This window comes from Aythya ferina, assembly GCF_964211825.1.
Source record: "Aythya ferina genome assembly, chromosome: Z".
In the NCBI taxonomy this organism is placed as follows: Eukaryota; Metazoa; Chordata; class Aves; order Anseriformes; family Anatidae; genus Aythya; species Aythya ferina.
The window spans coordinates 82,236,655-82,248,317 of record NC_140299.1 but is presented as its reverse complement, the minus strand read 5'-3'; positions in this window follow the sequence as shown (position 1 = coordinate 82,248,317).

Genomic DNA, 11,663 nt, shown 5'->3' with positions numbered 1-11,663 from the left:
CTGCAGTTTAAAAGACTTCATTCAGCATTACTTATTTTATTAATTGATTTTGATATTTAAATTTGCTATTTTAGACATTTTAAGTTATTTAATGAGCATATTTCCTCTTTGTGTTTATTAGATGGATTGTTATTTGTACTTTAATAAAGATACATTTGACTTTTTTATAGCATTTCTGAGCATTGAACACTAGAAGCTGTATAATCAGCTACACAGGAAACATTATGATAAATTGAAAAGCTTATATTTAAAAATGAAATTTATTTAGACATTTAAAAATCTCTTTACAGTGTTGCTTTATCTTTGCTAAATGAAGTTGTAAGCTGGTGATCAGTAATGCAATCACAATGGATTTGTGAAGCTCAGAACAGCTTCATGTATTCTACATTGTTTTATACACAAGGATAAGTATTCAAGCATTTTATAAGCTACAGCATAAACTAGACTTAAAAAAAAAAAAAAAAAAAAAAAAAAAAAGCTCAAAGATGTAGAGTAAGGAATAACATATGTCCTTTATTATGTCCTTTATCACCTTTTGATTTCACCGGAAATCTAAGTTGCTATTAAATTCAGTGTAATTTACATTATGGGTTACACATTACAAAAGAGAAGATAGTTTTAGTAAATCACCCATAATTCATGAGGCAGGGGATTTTTCATTGGTAAAAACAAACCAGTAAACATACAGACAAACAAACAAAAAGCAGAAAATAACAACAGCTATAATAAGTATAACAGTTCATATTAGATAATTAGAAATTGACTCTATCATGGTAGCATGAGATAATTAGTCTGTTTTTCTTCTGGAACTTAACGAGAACTCAGTTAAACAAAATGAACCATTACACTTTCTAAGATTTGAAATGAGTGATTCTTTAACTTATTATCCTCAAAATACAATGTTCAAAGTTACCAACATCTTTTCTTGAAAGAAAATAATGATAATATTTCTTTATTTGATCAATATTTCAACTCCTGTTTGAAAATGAAATTTTATTACCTATTTACACTGTTAAATAAGGAATCAGAATAATGGCATTTAACTTGATTTGGACACTGAAGATACGTCCAACAAGGTTACCTACACTAAGTGGCAAATAAACATACATGTACAAGTACTATAAAAAGTAAGTTTTACTTTAGACCATGTTATATGCTTATCTAATAAAGAGAATCTATGGTTTCCTTGTTCGTACAATTAAACCAAAGTATTTATTATCCATACTATATTTTAATGATTTATGACAGGTGGAATATGGTATTTAGAAAAGAAAACTTTATTAAAAAAAAAATCTGACAAGCATGGGAAAACATTATCAATTCCACTCTTTGAGAGGAAAAAATGCAAGAGCATTTTTTGAAGTTACTTTCAAACTACTTTCCTTGCTTCATAAAATGCCACTGGCAAAAATAATGTTACTTTTATAATGTAACTGTGGTGACATATTTGTAAAGCAGCATGTAAGCACTCATAAAAGGGTAATGACTTCCTTAAGTGATAATAAAATAAGCTTTCATGTAGAGATACATTGAGGTGCTACTGTTCATGTGCAACAGTAGTAGCATTATCTATTTATTTCTTATCTTAAAACAGCACAGGGTTTTACATTGTAGGAATGGTTAGTATCTATTGGGTGCAAGCCAGTTTGAGATGTTATGGGTGCATCTATGCTACCATTTTATTTCAGTTTGAAAATGCAATTTGGAAGCAAATCTTAGCATCAGTATGGTTAGCCCTAGAAAATTGTCCCTATTTATTGTGAGTGCTCTTATAGTATATATGACAGGTTTTGTTTTGGATTAAATTAAACTGGAAGATGCACTTTCAGAGAACATCTGAAGTGCTGTATTCACAAGGGAGCACCGTAGCAGCTTGAAAATGAACCTTCCAAAACATTGACTCAGTTTGAAGGATGGCAACACAAAAAGCTTAATGACGTAATTAGCATTTGTTGCTAGCTTGTAAATTCTTTCTTATGGAGCTTGGATAATGTCATTAATTCAGTCTACCTGAAGGTGAGACTGTTTTGGAGAAAAAGCATGGCATCAGCTCACTGTTTTCACAAAATACTGGATGGATTTCCACCTCTCCAGACAGAACTCAGCAAAGAAATCTCTGCTCTGTCAGTGATTTCTTATTGGTTTATGACTTCTCTATTTATACAAGTACATAGGGGTAAGCAACAAGAATCAGGTGGAGCAAGATTAACCTAGCATTACTAGGTTAATCCAGACTTAACACATTTTTTAAAGACTGTTTGTAATCACCATAGCAAGATTCTCATGGTCACATTTCAGCAAGTGGGATATATGGCACAGATATTTCAGGTGAAAACTTTTACTCCTACATACTACATGATATACTTAGTGTATACACACAAAGCTGAAGCAAAAATAGTAGATTTTTTTTTTTTTTTTTAAGTAGACAGAATAAGCCTTAAATAGCAACAAGGGAACCAAAGCCTTTATCTTCATTGCCCTTTTTTGGAAAAATGAAATTCACAGAACTCAGAGGAAAATGCTCTTATTCAAGAGGATCTCGCTATAGAATGACATTTTTAGAGCAAATTAGTGTATCACAAAATTAACTTATTGACAAAAGTTTCCTACTCCAAGCCGATAACTTTAGCAAAACAATATTTCTACTATTCATTTTCTAATGTACTAACCCCAGAGAAATGCCTTCTGTTCTGTCACAAGGGAAAAGAGAGCCTCTAAATACATTTCAAGTCAATACACTCTGCCTAAAAGAAAGTCATAACGAATCATAACAGGTGAAGATACGAAGCTCAAAGCTTAACTGAATGCACAAAATATAATTAATTTAAAGCTTTTAATTAAATATTTGATTTGAAAGTAATATCAGACAAAAAAAAGCTGCAATGAAAATGTTTTTGTTCCAGTGGCATCTCATTGAGAAAGTGGTCAATATGAGAATCGTTCAGTTTGCAATAAAAAAATAGCTGGGAAGGAACAATTGTTTAATTGTTTCAGAATATTTTTCCCTACTACTTTTGGAGTCGTGAATATTTTTCCCCACTCCATGTGTGGGCATGCCAATTTGTTTATATGTTTATGTGAGAGATGAAGAATGAAAAAAATTAAATAAATAAATAAAGAGAGAGAGAGAGAAAGGTCCTTTTGTTTTACACAACAGGGCAAAGCCAGTAATTTTTGGAAATGGAAAGCGAACATGCCAGTGCTTTCCTTCTAATTTCATACTTCCTCCACACATCAGTAAGTCAGTCAACTTCTCTAGAATATAAAAGACTAAAGACCCCTGTTAAACCCAGTTAAGACCAAGTCTTACAAGTTCAGGCCAAGTTCTGGTGGTTTAGATCTGTCTCTCTCACTTTCTGAGTTATTAATGGTTGACACAAAATATAACATCCTATCAAAAGAGAGAAAGAGACCTGCACCAGAATAGTAACCAACGTTGCAGTCCCCCTTCAGGGAACTTCAAGATAGAGGTTCAAATTTTTTTGTAAAAAATTAATTGGAATGGAACTTCCGAAACGGTTGTTCATGTTCTATAGAATACTGTAAAACCAATGAAATCTACTCACCATGCTGTTGACCTGGAATTCATGTAAGCTTTTTAAGTCTTAGTTTCCCTGCTCCTCTAATGAGACTAAGAATAGCTTAAACACTTTATTCAGCACACTTTCTGCCATAGCCCTCCAAACAAAAGTAGAAGTAGGAATATTCCATCTATGTAATAGGTTGTTTAGATAGAGGGCACAGTATGGTGACTAAATGACTTACCCACAAAAGAATATGTAGGAATATTAAGATTTAACCTGTCCATTTGACAAAACAAAACAAAACAAAACAAAACAAAAACACTGCAGTTAAGGAGAGAAAACAAAATGGATTGTGTTAACCATTAGTACTAAGTGACAGGTCTCTTACACAGTTGAAAACTTAAAAAAAAGTTATTGGATGGCCCACATGCTGACATTCCTCGAAGAAGGTAAACAGTGGATTGTGCCTCTGGTTTTAATATTCTACTTTTTCCATGAAATGTAAACCTACAGAGTGAAATTCACAGTGCAGATTCAGCACTGAGAATGAACCTGAACAGAGGTAAAGATAAATCTCCAGATACATCAAGCTAACAACATAATATCCATCAATCAAACAAACAAACAATCAAAAAAGCACAACACGTCAAGTTTAAACCTTTCTTTCTGTTCCTCCAAAACCTAAGGTCTTCAGTTTAAATTCATGATTTCAGACTAAACTTTACAGTATGAAACCATTTTGGAGACAATAGAAAAAGAGAGAGCTAGCTGTTCTTCCAACTTAGCTGTAATGTTAATATATATATCAGAGGAATCCCTGGTAATGTAACACATATCTGATTAACATAGTGTTTTTTTAGTTTGTTTCTTTGTTTTTTCCCCTAAAATTGATCCTCCAGAAAAGAAGAGAAAAGAACACAGGTAAATAACTTCTCTCCAGGGAAATGATTCAGTATCATGAGTATCATGAATTTTATACTCATTAGAGAAGAAATACCGAGGGTGCAATTCTCACTACTCCACTAGCTGTGTGCAGCACTCCTGTGGGACAATGCATCTACAGCACTGGTTTAACCATCCAGTACAATACCTCTCCCACTGGAATAAAATTTAATTAGTGTTATAATTTAAGTAAGGGGCTTAGGCTTCAGCAAATAAAGTAAGCGGACCTTTCCCTGACATTTCTGGACAGGAAGACACTGGGGAAGAGGCAGTAGTTGTGAGAAAACACAAACAGGCAAAGTGGAAGAAAAAAACTATTCTAAAGCAGTTTAATTTAACATTGACACATTTTCTGAATCTATCTAGTTTTCAGATACATAGAACCAATTTAAGAGAGAAATTAAAGAATTATATACTTGTTTTCCATCTACCACCTATTACAGTCTATTTATCACAGAATCACAGAATGGCTGAGGTTGGAAGGGACCTCTGAAGATCATCTGGTCCAACCCTTCTGCCCAGCAGAATCACCCAGAGCACGTTGTACAGGATGGCACCCAGGCAGATTTTGAGTACCTCCAGAGAAGAAGACTCCATGACCTCTCTGGGCAACCTGTCACAGTGCTCTGTCACCCTCATAGTAAAGAAGTGTCCCTTCATACGGAGCCGGAACCTGCTGTGCTTCAGTTTGTGCCCGTTGATTCTTGTCCTGTTTCTTGGCACAACTGAAAAGAAACCAGCTCCATCCTCTTGACACCCTCAGATATTTACAGTCATTGATGAGGTCTTCCCTCAGGCTTCTCTTTTCCAGGCTAAACAGGCCCAGTTCTCCCAGCCTGTCCTCATGCGACAGGTGCTCCACTCCTCTAATCATCTTTGCAGCCCTCCTCTGAACTTGCTCCAGTATGTCCATGTCCCTTGCGTCCTGGGGAGCCCAGCACTGGACACAGTACCCCAGATGTGGCCTCACCAGGGCTGAGTAGAGGGGGAGAATCACCTCCCTTGACCTGCTGCTTGGGGTTATTCCTTCCTAGGTTTAGGACCCTGCACTTGCCCTTGTTGAACTTCATGAACTTCCTTCTCATCCCAGCCCTCTAGTTTGTCCAGGTCCCTCTGAATGGCAGCACAGTCCTCTTGGCACACCCATTCCTCCCAGCTTTGTGTTGTCAGCAAATTTATGTGACCACATAGGTTTTTTACTGAAATACACCATCTAATGAAAAAAAAGAATATCTTCCTACTGTATTTTCCAGTGACATGCACACCCCTTATTTCTTGGTGTAGAAGCCACTATGCAAGCCCAATGTGCCTCCATATGGATTATAGTTCTCAATCTGCTCCTAATCCAGATGACATTGACCAAAACCTTTTTGTAAACAGGAAAGTGAAAGGACAATCTCTAAAGCTCAGAAGGTTATTTTAACTTCACCTTTGCTGCATAAAAACCATGCACAGAAAATTCAGAAACAGAATAAATTTTCACAAAAGTAAAGTTTTGAAAAAGGAAAGGAGAGGATAGGAAAGGATAGGTTAAGGATAGGAAAGGAAAAGGTAGGATAAGATATGAATAAGAGGGAAGGGAAGGGAAGGGAAGGGAAGGGAAGGGAAGGGAAGGGAAGGGAAGGGAAGGGAAGGGAAGGGAAGGGAAGGGAAGGGAAGGGAAGGGAAGGGAAGGGAAGGGAAGGGAAGGGAAGGGAAGGGAAGGGAAGGGAAGGGAAGGGAAGGGAAGGGAAGGGAAGGGAAGGGAAGGGAAGGGAAGGGAAGGGAAGGGAAGGGAAGGGAAGGGAAGGGAAGGGAAGGGAAGGGAAGGGAAGGGAAGGGAAGGGAAGGGAAGGGAAGGGAAGGGAAGGGAAGGGAAGGGAAGGGAAGGGAAGGGAAGGGAAGGGAAGGGAAGGGAAAGAGTGATATTACTAGAGGTTCAGTTCTGGAACACAGATATTGTCACTTGAGTATCTCTAAACTTTGCCTTTCATCATTCTCTTATTTCATACCAATGCTGTAAAGATCAGGGAAAAGAAGAGATCCATAAGGATCATCATGTTCAACCTCTGGCACTGCACAGGTCTACCCAAAAGTTTAGACTATATGCCTAAATGCACAGTCCAATCAATTCTTAAATTCAGACTGGCTTGGTGCAGTGACTACTTCACTGAGAAGCCTGTTCCAGTGTGAAACCACCCTCTTGGTGAAGAACCTCTTCCTGATGTCCAGACTAAATTTCCCCTGCCTCAGCTTAACACTGTTCCTGTGGGTCCTATCACTGGTGTTTACAGAGAATAGGTCACCTGCCTCTCCACTCCCCCTCACGAGGAAGTTGTAGACTCCGATGAAGTCTCCCCTCAGCCTCCTCTTCTCCAGGCTGAACAGCGTCCTCAGCTGCTCCTCATACATCTTCCCCTCTAGGCCCTTAACCATCTTTGTCGCCCTCCTCTGGACACTTCAATATCCAACAGTTCAATGTCCTTTTTGTACTGTGGTGCCCAGAGCTGCACACAGTACTCGAGGTGAGGCCGCGCCATCTCAGAGTAGAGAGGGACAATCACCTCCCTCCACCAACTAGCAATGCCGTGCTTGATGCACCCCAGGATATGGTTGGCCCTCCTGGCTGCCAGGGCACACTGCTGGCTCATATTCAGCTTGCTATCAACCACAACCCCCAGATCCCTCTCTGTGGGGCTGCTCTCCAGCATCTCATCGCCCAGTCTGTATGTATAGCCAGGGTTGCCCCGTCCCAGGTTCAGGACCCAGCACTTGCCTTTGTTAAACTTCATGTGGTTGGTGATTGCCCAGCTCTCCAATCTGTCCAGCTATCTCTGCAAGGCCTTCCCACCCTCATCAGTGTCCACAACTCCTCCAAGTTTGGTGTCATTGTTAAATTTGCTCAAAACACCTTCTAGTCCTACATCCAACTCATTTATAAAGACATTGAAGAGGACTGGCCCTAAAATGGAGCCTTGAGGGACCCCACTAGTGACCGTCTGCCAGACAGATGTGGCCTGAGTTACCACAATCTTTTGAGCTTTGCCCATCAGCCAATTGCTCACCCATCATATGATGGTTTGGTTTAGTTGTATGCTGGATATTTTGTCAAGTAGGATCCTATGGGAAACAGTGTCAAAAGCTTTACTGAAATCCAAAAAGATCACATTAGCTGGTTTCCTTTGATCAACTAGATGTGTGATCTTATCATAAAAGGAGATCAGATTTGTTAGGCAGGACCTACCCCTCATGAACCCATGCTGGCTGGGACCAATGACTGCATTGTTCCCCAGGTGTGCTTCAATAACTTCAAGGATCATCTCCATAATTTTACCAGGCATTGATGTAAGACTGACAGGCCTGTAATTGCTAGGGTCTCCTTTCTTACCCTTCTTGAAATGGCACAACATTTGCCAGCTTCCTGTCTACTGGGACCTCTCCAGATTCCCAAGACTGTTGAAAAATAATTGAGAGAGGTCCCGCAATGACATCAGCCCACTCTTTAAGCACCCTGAGATGAATCCCATCTGGACCCATGGACTTGTATGGATCCAATTGGAGCAGTAAATCCCGCACACATTCAGGGTTGGTTGGAAGTTTATCATTCCCACCATCATGGTCCTTCAGCTCAGGGCACCCTGGGTCCCAAAGCCCATCATTAGTGTTGAAGACAGAGGTGAAGAAAGCATTAAATGTCTCTGCTTTCCCTATGTCTTTGTCTGTGAGGAGACCTTCCCCCTCAAGTAGAGGACCTATGTTTTCTTTGGTTCTCCTTTTTCTGTTCACGTATCTAAAAAAAAACATTTTTATTGTCTCCCACAGACATGGCCAGCTTCAACTCTAGTTGGGCTTCGACCACATGAATTTTCTCCCTACAAACACGAACAGCATCCCTGTATTCCTTCCTCGTCACCTGATTCTCCTTCCAGCAGCCATACACTTTTTTCACCTAAGCTCCAGTAGAAGATCCCTGCTCAGCCAGACTGGCCTTCTGCCCTGTCTGCCTGACTTCTGATATTTTGGAATTGCCTGATATTGTGCTTTTAGGAGGCAGTGCTTAAAGACTGACTAGCACTGATGGACACCAATGCCTTCAAAAGCAGTTTCCCAGGGGACCTTGCTGACTAGTTCCCGGAGCAGCCTGAAGTCTGCTTTCCCCATATCCAGGGCGGAATTTTGGTGGGAGTTTTCCTTCTGTCACCATAAATTCTTAACCACTTCATGGTCACTATGACTGAGATGGCTGCCAATTGCCAGATCTCCCACAAGACCCTCTCTGTTCTCCAGCAACAGATCTAGGAGGGCACCTTTCCTAGTTGGCTCCCTTAGCACCTGCACCAAGAAGTTATCATCTAGGTGCTTTATGAACATCCTGGACTTGCTCATCAGCGGTGTGGTGATCCCAGTTGATGTCTGGCAAGCTGAAATCCCCCATAAGGACAAGGGGAGTCAATCCTGAAGCATCTTTTAGTTCTGCAAAGAATAATTCATCGGCATTGTCGTCCTGGTCAGGTGGTCTGTAATAGACTCCTGCAAGGGCATCCCCTTTATTTGTTCATACCTTAATCCTCATTAGGAAATCAATCTTCATTAGGAAGCTTTGTGCCTGGAGAATAATTCAAAGCTGAAACCAGAGAATCTTCCCTAGTGTAGGTAAAGAAGAATGAACTTTACCACTATTAGTACATTCCAAATGGTATTCAGACATGCTAGGCCACTTGGTTAGATAAGACAAGGAAAAAAAAAAAAATGACTTTAACGACTAAAGTTTTTCTTAACAAACAAACAGACAAACAAAAACACAGACACACTTTATTTTTAAAAAACAGAATGGTTTGCACAGCAGTCACAGAAGGTTTCCAGAACAGATACTTCAACATATTAGAATTTGCCATGGATGTTCATGCTCTTTCAGTATTAACTGCATTCATATATTTGTTGAAAATAACACCTTACTTAATAAAAAATGAATAAGACATATACGAGCCCATCTGGAAATTGACAAACCAGAAGTCTCTAGAACATTCATTCATTCACACCATAAGACTTTGAGGTGAATATATAGTGACGGAGAGGGCAATCGGTAACAGCTAAAGCAGGAGACTTGCAAGGCATTCAACTGCTTTGAAATAAATGTTATAAAATCTCTTTAAATAATAAACACATTGAGCTCCTTTGTACAAAGAAGTTTGTGATAATACAATACTCAGTGACAAAATATTCCTTCAAAGGCAAGAATGTGATGCTGCATGGGAGTATCTGAGCTCAGAGACTTGATCTTCTGGACATCAAGGCTTCACGTATTTACATGGCCTCCCCTGTTCACAAGCAATGAAGTGTCAAGCAGCACATCAAATAACCATGAGAGAAGCTAAGGCTTGAAGACAGACACTGTAGCAATACAGCTTTAGCCTTAGAATGAAACATTCACTTTTTAAGATTCTGAAAAATTTAGCTCAGTCTATCCATCTCTTTTTTTTTTTTTTTTCCTTTTTCTAAAATTAAGCTATATTTTACCCATGTACAATACATTGCATTAATTTTGCTAATTCCTAATCCTTGGAGAGAAACTATTATAGCCTGTAACACTGAAAATGTGTCCCAGTTGTTGGATTTTCATTCCATCAGATATGTTTTACATCTACATATATAAAACATAAACCACAGTTATTGATAATGAATCCAATATACATTTTACCAGTATGTAATAATACTAATGATACAATCCTGTATTATCAAGTAAGAAATATCTATTGTGTGGCTGCCTTTTTATTTTAAAGACTATTAAAGTCAAGCAGAAATTTAATGGCTTCAGGAAAAGCTTTATTCCAGTCTGCAAACTGCTGTTTTGTAAATTAAATATCTACATGTGTTATTCTGATGAACTGACTTTACTAAATCCCTGAAAATTATATTGAATTCCTATTTTGAATTTTGGCTAATCTTTTATAGTACCTAATAGATGCAAGCAATATAAAATATGTGGCTGGGATTTACTTCACCAACCCACTTATGTTAAACATATCTTTTCTCATCAAATCCTATATGTTTTACATGAATCAAAAAATAATTACAGCAACATATTAATATCGCTAAGAGACCTGGTATAGGCACTCAGAGGAATAGCATTACAGTCATAACTCAGATCTTGTTATCTTTGGGAAAAAAATATATTTATATACCAGTAAAAGTATACAGTATGTGTCTAATCAAGAGATGAATTCTAAATAAATCCCTTAAGAGGGCTCAAACATAATGAACTTAATAAAAATTAACACAGTGTGAAACAGAGCAGAAATGGAATCACGGACAGCATAAATCAGTGTTCAGACTGTAAGTTCCTAAAAGCTCATATTATAATTTTGAAAACAATTATCTTAAGAGGTCTTAATAATGAAAAAAGCAATAATGCTATTATAGCCATTCTCTGGAGTGTTCCACTTCACCTTGTTATTAAACTGTTAAAACACAAATAATGTCCTTCGGGCTGGATGACCTCCATGTTTGTTAACATGAACTCTCTGTGTTTTAAAGCAAAGTCACAAAACATGATTTGAACAAGGAGTAAAAAGGTTAAGCAACTTAAACAAAGTGTTCCAATATAATTTCATCAAGGTAAGGATCAAACTCAATTATGAGAGATAAGAGAAAATAAATTTTTCTCCCTTTCATCATAATTCAGATTACTATAGACTGATTTTAATACAGTGACTGTCAGGTAGCTTATTATTATTAGTGACTGGTTTCTCTTGTAAATTCCTGTTTATGGAGTTGATTAGCAGGAGGACATTCTTGAATAAAAAGCAAAGACTATACACTATTTTACCTACCTGTCTGGGAATTTTTATTAGCACTACACAAGTTTAAGCAAAGTTTATCGCCCCTCATAAACAGTTTTAAAAATAGCTTCACTCTGCCTTTGTTTTAAAGAGATGGCATGCAAAACATGCATAATTTCCACTTTTAATGTATTTTTTGCTTTTCTACGTAAACTATCCTTACAAAAGTGGACGTTCATGTTCTAGATTCAAAATTAATCTAAGTGGAGGTCTGAAATTCATATTCTTTATATGGGACTCACTTTTGATTAATTGTTCTCACAGTACACAGTAATACCAAAATCATACCAACATCACTCAATAACTGTGGTTATTAGCAACAGGTTCATAATTATACAAACCATGGTACAAAAGCAGCAGTGCAGTGATTTCACTCCAA